The sequence below is a fragment of the Pteropus medius genome, unplaced genomic scaffold (assembly GCF_902729225.1).
Source record: "Pteropus medius unplaced genomic scaffold, Ma_sr-lr_union100, whole genome shotgun sequence".
In the NCBI taxonomy this organism is placed as follows: domain Eukaryota; kingdom Metazoa; phylum Chordata; class Mammalia; order Chiroptera; family Pteropodidae; genus Pteropus; species Pteropus medius.
Genome location: NW_024354293.1, coordinates 149,673 through 160,131, shown reverse-complemented (window position 1 = coordinate 160,131; position 10,459 = coordinate 149,673). Strand labels below are relative to the sequence as shown.

At 33.9% G+C, this 10,459-nt stretch overlaps 1 non-coding gene across 1 annotated transcript; it reads right to left on the bottom strand.

Moving 5' to 3' along the window:
* Positions 1-3,500: 3,500 nt before the first annotated feature.
* LOC120594115 (U6 spliceosomal RNA) lies at positions 3,501-3,606 on the bottom strand. Its single transcript, XR_005650492.1, has one exon. It is a non-coding gene; the product is annotated as a U6 spliceosomal RNA (small nuclear RNA).
* Between the last annotated feature and the right edge of the window lie 6,853 nt (positions 3,607-10,459).

Sequence of the window (10,459 nt, the reverse complement as noted above, 5' to 3'; positions counted from 1 at the left end):
CATAGTGGCTGTAGCAATTCGCAATCCCTGCAACAGGGGTTTTTTCTCCACTTCCTTGCCAACACATGTTGCTCTTTGAGTTATTGATGTTAACCTTTCTGACAGGTGTGAGGTGATATCTTAATGTGGCTTTAATTTGCATTTCTCTGGAGATTAATGAGTTTTAATATCCTTTCCTATGTCTATTGACCATCCATATTTCTTTTTTGGAGAAATATATATTCATAAATTCTGCCTTTTTTTTTTTAATTGGGCAGTTTGTCTTTTTGTTTGTTAAGTTGTATTAGTTTTTATATATTTTGGATATTAACCCTTTATCAGATGTGTCATAAGTGATTATCTTCTCCTATTCAGTCGGTTTTCTTTTCACTTCACTGATGGTTTCCTTTGCTGTGCAAAATCTTTTTAGTTTGACATAGTTCCATTTGTTTATTTTTTTCCTTTTGTTTCCCTTGCCCAAGGAGATATGTCTAAAAAGAAATGACTAGTAGCAATGTCAGAGAGTTTACTGCTTATGTTTTCTTTAAGAGGTTTTATGGTTTCGGGTCTTACATTTAAGTCTTTAATCCATTTTGAGTCTATTCTTGTATACGGTGTAAGAATGTGTTCCATTTCATTTTTTCTGCATGTTATCTGACCAATTTTCTGAACACCACTGTTTGAAAAGACTGTCTTTGGTGTATATTCTTCCCTCTTTTGCCATATGTTAAGTGAGCCTGTAGGCAAGGATTTATTTCCGGGCTCTCTATACTGTTCCTTGGATCAATGTGTCTGTTTTTTATGTCAGTACCATGCTGTTTTGATAACACAGCCTTGTAGCATAGTGTGATACCTCTAACTTTGTTCTTCTTTCTCAAGATTGCCATGGTTATTCAGGAATTTTTATGGTTCCATATAAATTTTATGATTACTTGTGCTAGCTCTCAGAAAACTGTCATTGGTATTTTGATAGTGATCGCATAGAATTTATAGATTGCTCTTGATAGTATGGCCATTTTAATGATGTTGATTCTTCCTAGCCATGAGCATGGTATATGCTTCTATTTATTTTATCTTCTTCAATTTTTTTTTCAATTACATAATTTTCTTTGGTTAATTTGATTTCAAGGTGTTTTATTGTTTTTGATGCAATCATCAATAGAATTGTTTTCTTCATTTCTCTTTCTGAAAGTTCATCATTGGTGTAAAAAAATGGCAGTGACTTTGAATATTAATTTTGTAGCCTGCTGCACTACTCAATTCTTTGATCAGTCCTAACAGGTCTTGTGTGTGTGTGTGTGTGTGTGTGTGTGTGTGTGTGTGTGTGTGTGTGTGGAATCTTTAGGGTTCTCACTAGATAGTACCAAGAAAGAAGCAAATAATGAGAGTTTTACTTCTTCCTTTCCAATTCTGATAGCTTTTATTGCAGCTTTTATTTCTCTTTCTTGTCTGATTGCTGTGGCTAAGACTTCCAATACAGTGTTGAAGAGGAGTCGTGAAAGTGGGCTTCCTTGTCTTGTTCCTGATCTTAAGGAAAACACTTTTAGCCTTTCCCCATTGAGTATGATGTTAGCTGTAGGTTTGTCATTGATGGTCTTTATTATGTCGAGGTATGTTTCCTCTATTCCCACTTTGCTGAGGTTTTGTTTGTTTGTTTGTTTTGTTTTTTTATCATAAATAGATGCTGGATTTTGTCATTCTTTTTCTGCATTTTTTGATATGATCATATGATTTTTAACTTTCAACTTGTTAATGTGGTACATCACATTAATTGATTTGCAAACATTGTACCAACCTTGCATCCCAGGAATAAATCCAACTTGATTATCGTGGCTGATATTTTTAAAATATTGCTGAATTTTGTTTGTTAATGTTTAGTTAAGGATTTTTGTGTCTATGTTCATAAGTGAGATTGGCCTATAGTTTTATTTTTTGGTAATGCCTTTGGTTTTGGAATCAATGTAATAGTAACCTCATAAAAGGAATTAGGGAGCCTTCCTCTTTTTGAGATTTTTGGATGAGTTTGAAGAGAATAAGTGTTAATGCTTCTTTGAATGTTTGGTAAAATTCACCAGTGAAGCCACCTGGTCCAGGACTTTTTTTGTGGAAGATTTCTGAGTACTGATGCGCTTTCATTTGGTAATTGGTTGTTCAGATTTTTTTTCTTCTTGAGTCAGTCTTGGGAGATTGTATGTTTTTAGGAATGTATCCATTTCTTCCAGATTATCCAATTTGTTGGTTCATAATTGCTCCTACTATTTTCTTATGATCCTTTGTATTTATATGGAATCCATAGTTATTTCTCCACTTTCATGTCTGATTTATTTGAGTTCTCACTCTGTTTTCCTTGATGAGTCTGGTTAAGGTTTTGTCAATTTGGTTTATCTTTTCAAAAGAACCAGCTCTTGGTTTCACGAATCTTTTGATTTGATCTTCTAGATGTATTTTGTTCATTTCCATTGTGATTTTTATGATTTCCTTCCTTCTAATCACAATGGCCTTTGTTTGCTGTTATTTTTTTAGTTCTCTTAAGTGTAACTTTAAATCGTTTATTTGGGCTCTTTGTTATTTCTTGAGGTAAGCCTATGTTCCTGTGAATTTATCTCTTAGGACTGCTTTTACTGTGTGCCATAGACTTTGAGTTGTTGTGTTTTCATTTTCATTTATCTCTAGGTACCTTTTGTTTTCTTCCTTGATCTCATTGTTAACCCAATCACTGTTTAGTAGCATGTTTTTTTAGCCTCCATGAGTTCATGTGTTTTCTGTTTATTTTCTGGAAGTTGACTTCTAGTTTCATACCATTGTGATTAGAGAAGGCAGTCAAAATGATTTCAATCTTCTTAAATTTATTGATACTTGTTTTGTGTCCTAACATGTGATCTATTTGGGAAAATGTTCCCTGTGCACTTGAGAAGATTGTATATTTGGCTGCTTTGGAGTGAAATGCTCTGAAAATATCTATTAAATCTTCTGGTTTAGTGTATTTTATAAGCCTATTATTTCCATTTCGATTTTTTGTCTGAAAAATATGCCCATTGTTGTGTCAGTAGGGTGTTAAAGTCTCTGACTATGAGTATATTACTGTTGATCTTTCATTTTATGTCAGTCAACAATTGTTTTATGTATATAGGTGATCCTATGTTGGGTGCATATATGTTTGCTAGGGTTATGTCATCTTGATGTACTGTTCTCTTTATCATTATTCCATGCCCTTCTTTGTCTTTTATTATATATAGACTTTGTATTAAAGTCTATTTTCTCTGACATATGTATTGCCACCCCAGCTTTCTTTTTATTCCCACTTACATGAAATAGCTTTTCCTATTTCTTTACTTTGAGACTGTATCAACTGAACTCTTGTAAACAGCATATGCATAGGTCTTGTATTCTTAACCATTCAGCCCATGCTATGTCTTTTAATTGAACATTTAATCCATTTACATTTAAATTGATTATTGATAGGTACATAGCTACTACCAATTTATTATTCGTATTTGTTTTTTATTCCGCATTATATTTTAAAATATATAGAACACTTCAGGAACTTGCATGTCATCCTTGCACAGGGACAATGCAATCTTGTCTGTATTGTTCCAATTTTAATATATGTGCTACCGAGGCAAACACACGTTCTAATTTTATAATGGTAGATTCTCAAGACATCTTCAGATTTCTAGCCAAAACAGAATATTACTATGTAATTAACAATTCATTTTCACAGCACTCCTGTTTACAATGCTGATTTTCCCAAGAACTATGAGTTTTATAGGTATTAATTTAGCGAGCTCTGCTTTAAGGCTAAAATGTGCTAGAAAGTATAGAAATAGCTATTAAGGCTAACTGAAATTATACTGAAAGACTGCTTTGTGCCAAAAATTTAATCCCAGTAATGAAGTATTAAATGACTTGAGTCCATTTACTTGAGAGAATTTAAGTCTGGTTGACTGCATCCCTTGACAGAAAAGGACTTATACAAAGAACAGAAAATGAAATTAGGCACAAAACTGCAAATACATAAAACCCCCGACAATGTGAGGACAGATAAACTTTAGAACAAGTAGAAAACAGAGAAGATATTTTAGAAACAATAACTGTGGTAATCAAATGATAGCTTTTGCATTCAGTAATCAAAGCAGATATGGTGTGAATATTATGAAAAATGGTAAATCAGCCTCTTCAACAAATGGTGCTGGAAAACTGGATGGATACTTGAAAAAAAAAATTGGACTACATTCTTACACCATATACATTAATAAACTCAAAATGGATTAAAGAATTAATTGTAAGCCCAGAAACAAAATTACTAGAAGAAAACAGGCAGCAAACTCTGTGATATTGCCACTAGTGATTTCTTTTATGATCTATCTCCTTTGACGAAGGAAACAAAAGAAAAAACAAACACATGGGACTACATCAAACTAACTCGTTTTGTACAGCTAAGAAAATCATCAACCATACAAAAACTCAGCCTACAAAATGGAAAATGATATTCATCCATGAAACATCTGATAAGGGCTTAATAAATAAAATTTATAAATAAATGATGGAACTCAACAACAACAACAAAAACAATTCAATTTAAATGGGCAGAGGACCTGAATAGCTCTTTCTCCAAAGAGGAAATACAGATATAGTAATAGCTATATTAATTAACATATGTATATATATGTGTGTATATATAGTGATCTTGGGCAACATATGTATATATGTGTGTATGTATATATACATATATATACATGTTGCCCAAGATCACTAATCATTACAGAAATGAAAATTGAAGCCACATCGAAGTGTTTCCTCAAACCTGTCAGATTGGTTATCATGAATAAATTTTAAAAAATACAAGTGTAGGAGAGGATATGGAAAAAAGTATACTTTCATACACTGTTGGTAGGATTGCAAATTGCTGCAGCCACTACAAAAAAACAGTTTGTGGGGGCCTCAAAAAATTAAAATTAGAACAATTCTTTGGCCTACCAAGATTGCACTTCTGGGTATTTAACCAAAGAAAACCAAAACACTAGATTTAAAGATCTGTGTACCCGTATGTTTACAGCAGCACTAATCACAATTGCCAAGATATGGAAGCAACTTAGACTAGTGGTTACCAGAGGGTAAGGGGGGAGATAGATGGGGTTAAAGGGGTCAAATATGTGGTGACAGAAAGAAATCTAAGGAAAGTGAACACACAATGTGTGTGTGTATGCTTTGCTGTGAAAATGTACAGCTGAAACTTACCAGATTGTGTTAACCAATGGCACCATCAAAAATAAATTAATTAATTCCCCCCCCCGCCGGCAAAAACATAGAAAAAGAAAAGATACAATACAATGGAAAACAGAGAAAGTGAAATGTATTCACAAAAAAATGTTAATATTAATTAAAAGTAAGGAGATGCACAATATTTAAATTCTTCATAATAAAAAACACCAAGTTCTTGTTCTCACTTATCTGACTGGCAAACACTAAAAGCTTCAGATCTGACAAGATTGTCATGAACAGGTTAGTTAAATATAGCTGCTGGGAATAGATGATGACAGTACCAATACAGACAACAAATTGGCACATATAGCAAGTTATCTACCTCAGGTATTAAGTAAAAGTAAAGATTTTACAATTAATACTCACTTCATGTTATCTTTATGTATTTTCCTTTTTGCCACTCACTAACTTTGCTTCCTTATCACTAGGCCTTTGTGCCGCCTTTTCCCTCAAGCGGAAATATTTACTCACAGTAAAAGCTTTTCATCAGACTTGAGACTTGTTCCCTCAGGTCCCCTAGACCTTATCCTAATATATTCATAGGTTCATAAATATACACACATATATACACACACACATACAAACACCTACACACACACATATATGTGTTTATACATATCTATAAACTGACATATATGCTAACTTATGAATATGTACATATATCAATAAGAGAATACATAGTGTTTACATATTTTTAAAATGCAAATAAAATATGTATAAATAAATTTACATAGTATAAATCAATTACATCTCATGAAGTGAATAATGTATACATATTTGCTGCATTAAATTTAATATAAATTGTATCTACATGTTTTGTTTGTCATGCCTGTCACTTCAATTAGAATATACCTGTATGAAGCAGGGATATGTTTAATTAAATGCATTACTATGAAATTACAGCATTGAGAACCCCCATCCTTGGTTCTCTATAACCCTTCCCTAGGCCTTCCACACTCCCCAAACACTGTACCTAGAGCCCTCCTTTGAATCTTCAGCCAGATAGTTCATGAGGAGTAGATCACGTGGAAACCATCACGCCCTTTGAAAGAATCATTAAGGCCTATTCTTCTATCGAGTCATCAACTAATTTTCATTAAGTGTTAAGAAAAATAGGCAAAGCATTATCTATTCTTCATTCTATGTTCATAAGGTATCTATTAAATTTACTTCAGAAATAAGTTGGCCTTGCATGACAAAAAAAATAATCAACAAAGTAGAAACAGTAGGAAACTACCTCCAAATAAAGAAAGTCACATCCAAGAAGTCCTCCTCGAGCATCATGCTCACCGAGACTCTAAAAGTGTTTCCTCTAAGGTCAAGAACAAGGCAAAGATGCCCACTCTAGCCACTCTTATTCACCATTGTGGAAGAGTAACTGTTCCATGATGTGACCAATGTGGGCCCCTCAAATTAGATCCAGCTTCACCCAAGTCACAGCAGAGATTGCTTCCCTTAAATCCCCATGGACAGTCTCACAGACGATGCAACTACCACCCCGCCCTTGCTGGTTTCTGGAACAGATCACTGCCCTTCCCCAGGGAGGTCACACCTGGTACTCCAATTCATGTTGCCACATTCTGTAGAACTTCTTAACACCTGCCATATGGCATGGAGATATCCATCTTGTCCTGTATACACCTAAGACACACCTCATATGTAAGTTTTCTTAATAATATCTTGATGTAATGATGCAGTTTTCAGCCTCCTTCTTTGGGCTATCTGCATCAGGAAACTTGACACAGCAAACATGTACTGAAAGCATTAGCCCAAAATAGAAAAGAAAATGGCGGTCGATTTGGAAAACAAGAAGTAAAATTATGTCAGTTCTCATTTGACATGATCTTATGTATAGGAAATCCTAAAGATTCCCAAACCAACCAACAAACAAATAAACAAGCATCCTATCAGAATGAATTAATGGATTCAGGAATCTTCTAGAGTACAACATCAATACTCAGAAATCAGTTGCATTTCTATGCACTAACAATGACAATCCAAAAGGGAAATTAAGAAAATTATACCGTTTATCATAGCAGGAAAAAGAATGAAGTAATTAAAGTAACCGGAAACAGCTGTACATTGAAAATGAAAAAGCATTGATAAAAACAAATGAAAGGAGACTCAAGTAAGGACATTCTCTGTTCATGGTTAGGTACGCTTAATATTAAGATGTCCATACAACATAAAGTAACCTAAAGTTTCAGTGTGTTGATGTTAGAAAGTCCAAAGTGTAGAAACTTTTATTAAAATTTATTTGAGCCAAATAGAGGATATGTGTGGAAGCATGACATTGAAGGCTGAGGAAAACTGCTTCACAGAACGACAGTTTGCAGCCTTTTTAGGAATTTGAAATTAAGGAGGGGACTTTGGCAAGATTACATGAAGGTGGAAAGAAGAGTTAGTAGAATGATGTGCTCTCTCGGGGATGGTTTTGCTTCTGAGGGGTCTGTAAGAGACATTTCAAAGCTGTGTTGACCCAGACGCACAGAATCAATGAATGGGGTTTACTTATGGCAAAGATCAAGCTTTTACTAAAGAAGTCATGAGGTCCGGACACCCATACCTACCATAACCTGCCCAGTAAGGAATGTATGATCAGATCACTGTGTGAGTTTACTTTCCACAGACACCTCCTTTAAGCCAGCAATGTAAGTCCTGTATTAATGCTGCTTGTTCCCTGCACTGGGCTCAGGAAGATAGCCTTCCTGCTGGTGATACGCTAAGGCTACAGAGCAGAAGAGCAGCAGTTAACACTATCACCGCCAGGAACATGGACATGGTCTCAGCTAAATTCAACACATGAAGCCAAGGAGGACCCCATAGGCTAGGCTTTCCTTTCACACCTGCTACCAAAGAGGAACCGAAGCCTGGGCGCCGTTTCAGATCTACGTACTTTCAAAGAGCATGATGGTTTCCACGTGGCTCAAGATTCAAATGAGGGCTCGAAGCACAGTGTTTTGGAATTGTAGAAGGCCTAGAGAAGCAAGCATGGGGGTCCTCAGTGTTGTAATTTCATAGTAGTGCATTTAATATCCCTGCTTCATGGAGGGATATTCTAATTGAAGTGACATACATGACAAACAAAACGTAGATATAACTTACATTAAAGTTAATGCAGAAAACATGTATATATTATTCACTCTATAGTAAGTTTTTCAGTTACACTATGTAAATTTATTTATACATATTTTTATTTGCATTTCAAAAATATGTAAATGTTATATATTTTCTTACTGATATATGTACATATTCATATGTTAGTATATATGTAAGTTTATAGATATATATATATATATTAACGTGTGTGTGTGTGTGTGTGTGTGTGTATACGTTTGTATATTTATGGAACTATGAATATATTAGACAGAATAAGGTCTAGGCGACCTAAGGGAACAAGTCGCAAGTCTGATGAAAAGCTACTACAATGAGTAAACTTTTCCGCTCAAGGGAAAAGGTAGCACAGCTGCATAGTGATAAGGAAACAAAGTTAGTGAGTGGCAAAGAGATAATTATATATAAAGATAACCTGATGTGAGTATTGTTTGTAAAATCTTTACTTCCACTTAAAACCTGACTTGACTTATTTATTTTTGATGGTGACACTGGTTAACACAATCTGGTAAGTTTTAGCTTCACAGCAAGGCATACACACACACACACACACACACACACACACACACACACACACACACATTGTGTATTCTCTTCACAGCAAGGCATACACACACACACACACACACACACACATTGTGTATTCTCTTCTCTTAGTTAGATTTCTTTCTGTCACCACATATTTGAGCCTCTTACCCCATCTGTCTCCCCCTTACTCTCCAGTAACTACTAGTCTATTGTCCACGTCCTGTTAATTGCTTTTAGATTTCTTTGCCACATGTGGTTTTCAACTTTTTTGTCTGTCTGGCTCATTTTGATATATATATGATTGCCAAAACTTTTGACAGTTTTGGCAACTACACTTATTTTTTAGTTCTATTTCTTTAAAAAATGCTGATGGGATATTGAAGAGGATTGCATTAAATCTGTATAATGTTTTAGGTAATGAAGTCATTTTAACTATGTTGATTCTTCCAAACCAAACCAAATATGTATATATATATATACATATATATATATACATTATATATACATATATATATATATATATATTTTTTATTTCGTTGTATGAGTTCTTTACATATTTTGGATAGGAGGCCCTTATCAAAAGTGCTGCTTGCAAATATATTTTCCTATTTGGATGGTTGTCTCTTTACGTTGTTGACAGTTTCTTTTGCTGAGCAGAAGCTTTTGAGTTTGATGTAGTCCCATTCATTTATTTTTGCTTTTTCCTTCCCTTGCCTTTGAGGTCAAATTTATAAAATCCTCTTTATGTCCAAGGTCTTGAGTTTTGTTCTTAAGTGTTCTTTGATGCATTTTACTGTTTCAGGTCTTATATTCAGGTCCTTAATCTATTTTGAGTAAATTCTGGTGTATGGTGATAGATAATAATTTAGTTTCATTCTTTTTCAGGTGGCTTTCCAATTTTCCCAGCACCATTTATTGAAGAAGCTTTCATTTCTCCACTGTATTTTTTGGCTTTTTTGTTGACAATTATTTGCCTATATAAATGTGAGTTTACTTTGGACTCTCGATTTTGTTCCAGTGGTCTATGTGTCTATTTTTCTGCCAACACAATGCAGTTTTCATTATTGTTGCTTTGTAGTATTCTTTGAAGTCAGGCTGAGTCATGACTCTAGCCTTGATCTTTTTCTCAGGACAGTTTTGGCAACTACACTTATTTTTTAGTTCTATTTCTTTAAAAAATGCTGATGGGATATTGATGAGGATTGCATTAAATCTGTATAATGTTTTAGGTAATGAAGTCATTTTAACTATGTTGATTCTTCCAAACCAAGAACACAGAATATCTTTCCATTTCCTTGTATTTTCTTCAATTTTTTAAAATATGGTGTTATAGTTTTCATTATATCAGTCTTTCACATGTTTCATTAGATTTTTCCCTAGGTATTTATTTTATTTACTTATTTATTTTTTGCTGCAATTGCAAAAGGAATTATTTTTTTTTCTACTTCTTTTTTTGACAATTCATTATTAGTGTAGAGGAATGCTATGGATTTTCAAATATTGATTTTGTATCTAGAAACTTTACTGTATTTGCTTACTGTTCTCATAGTGTTCTTATGGAGTAATTAAGATTCTC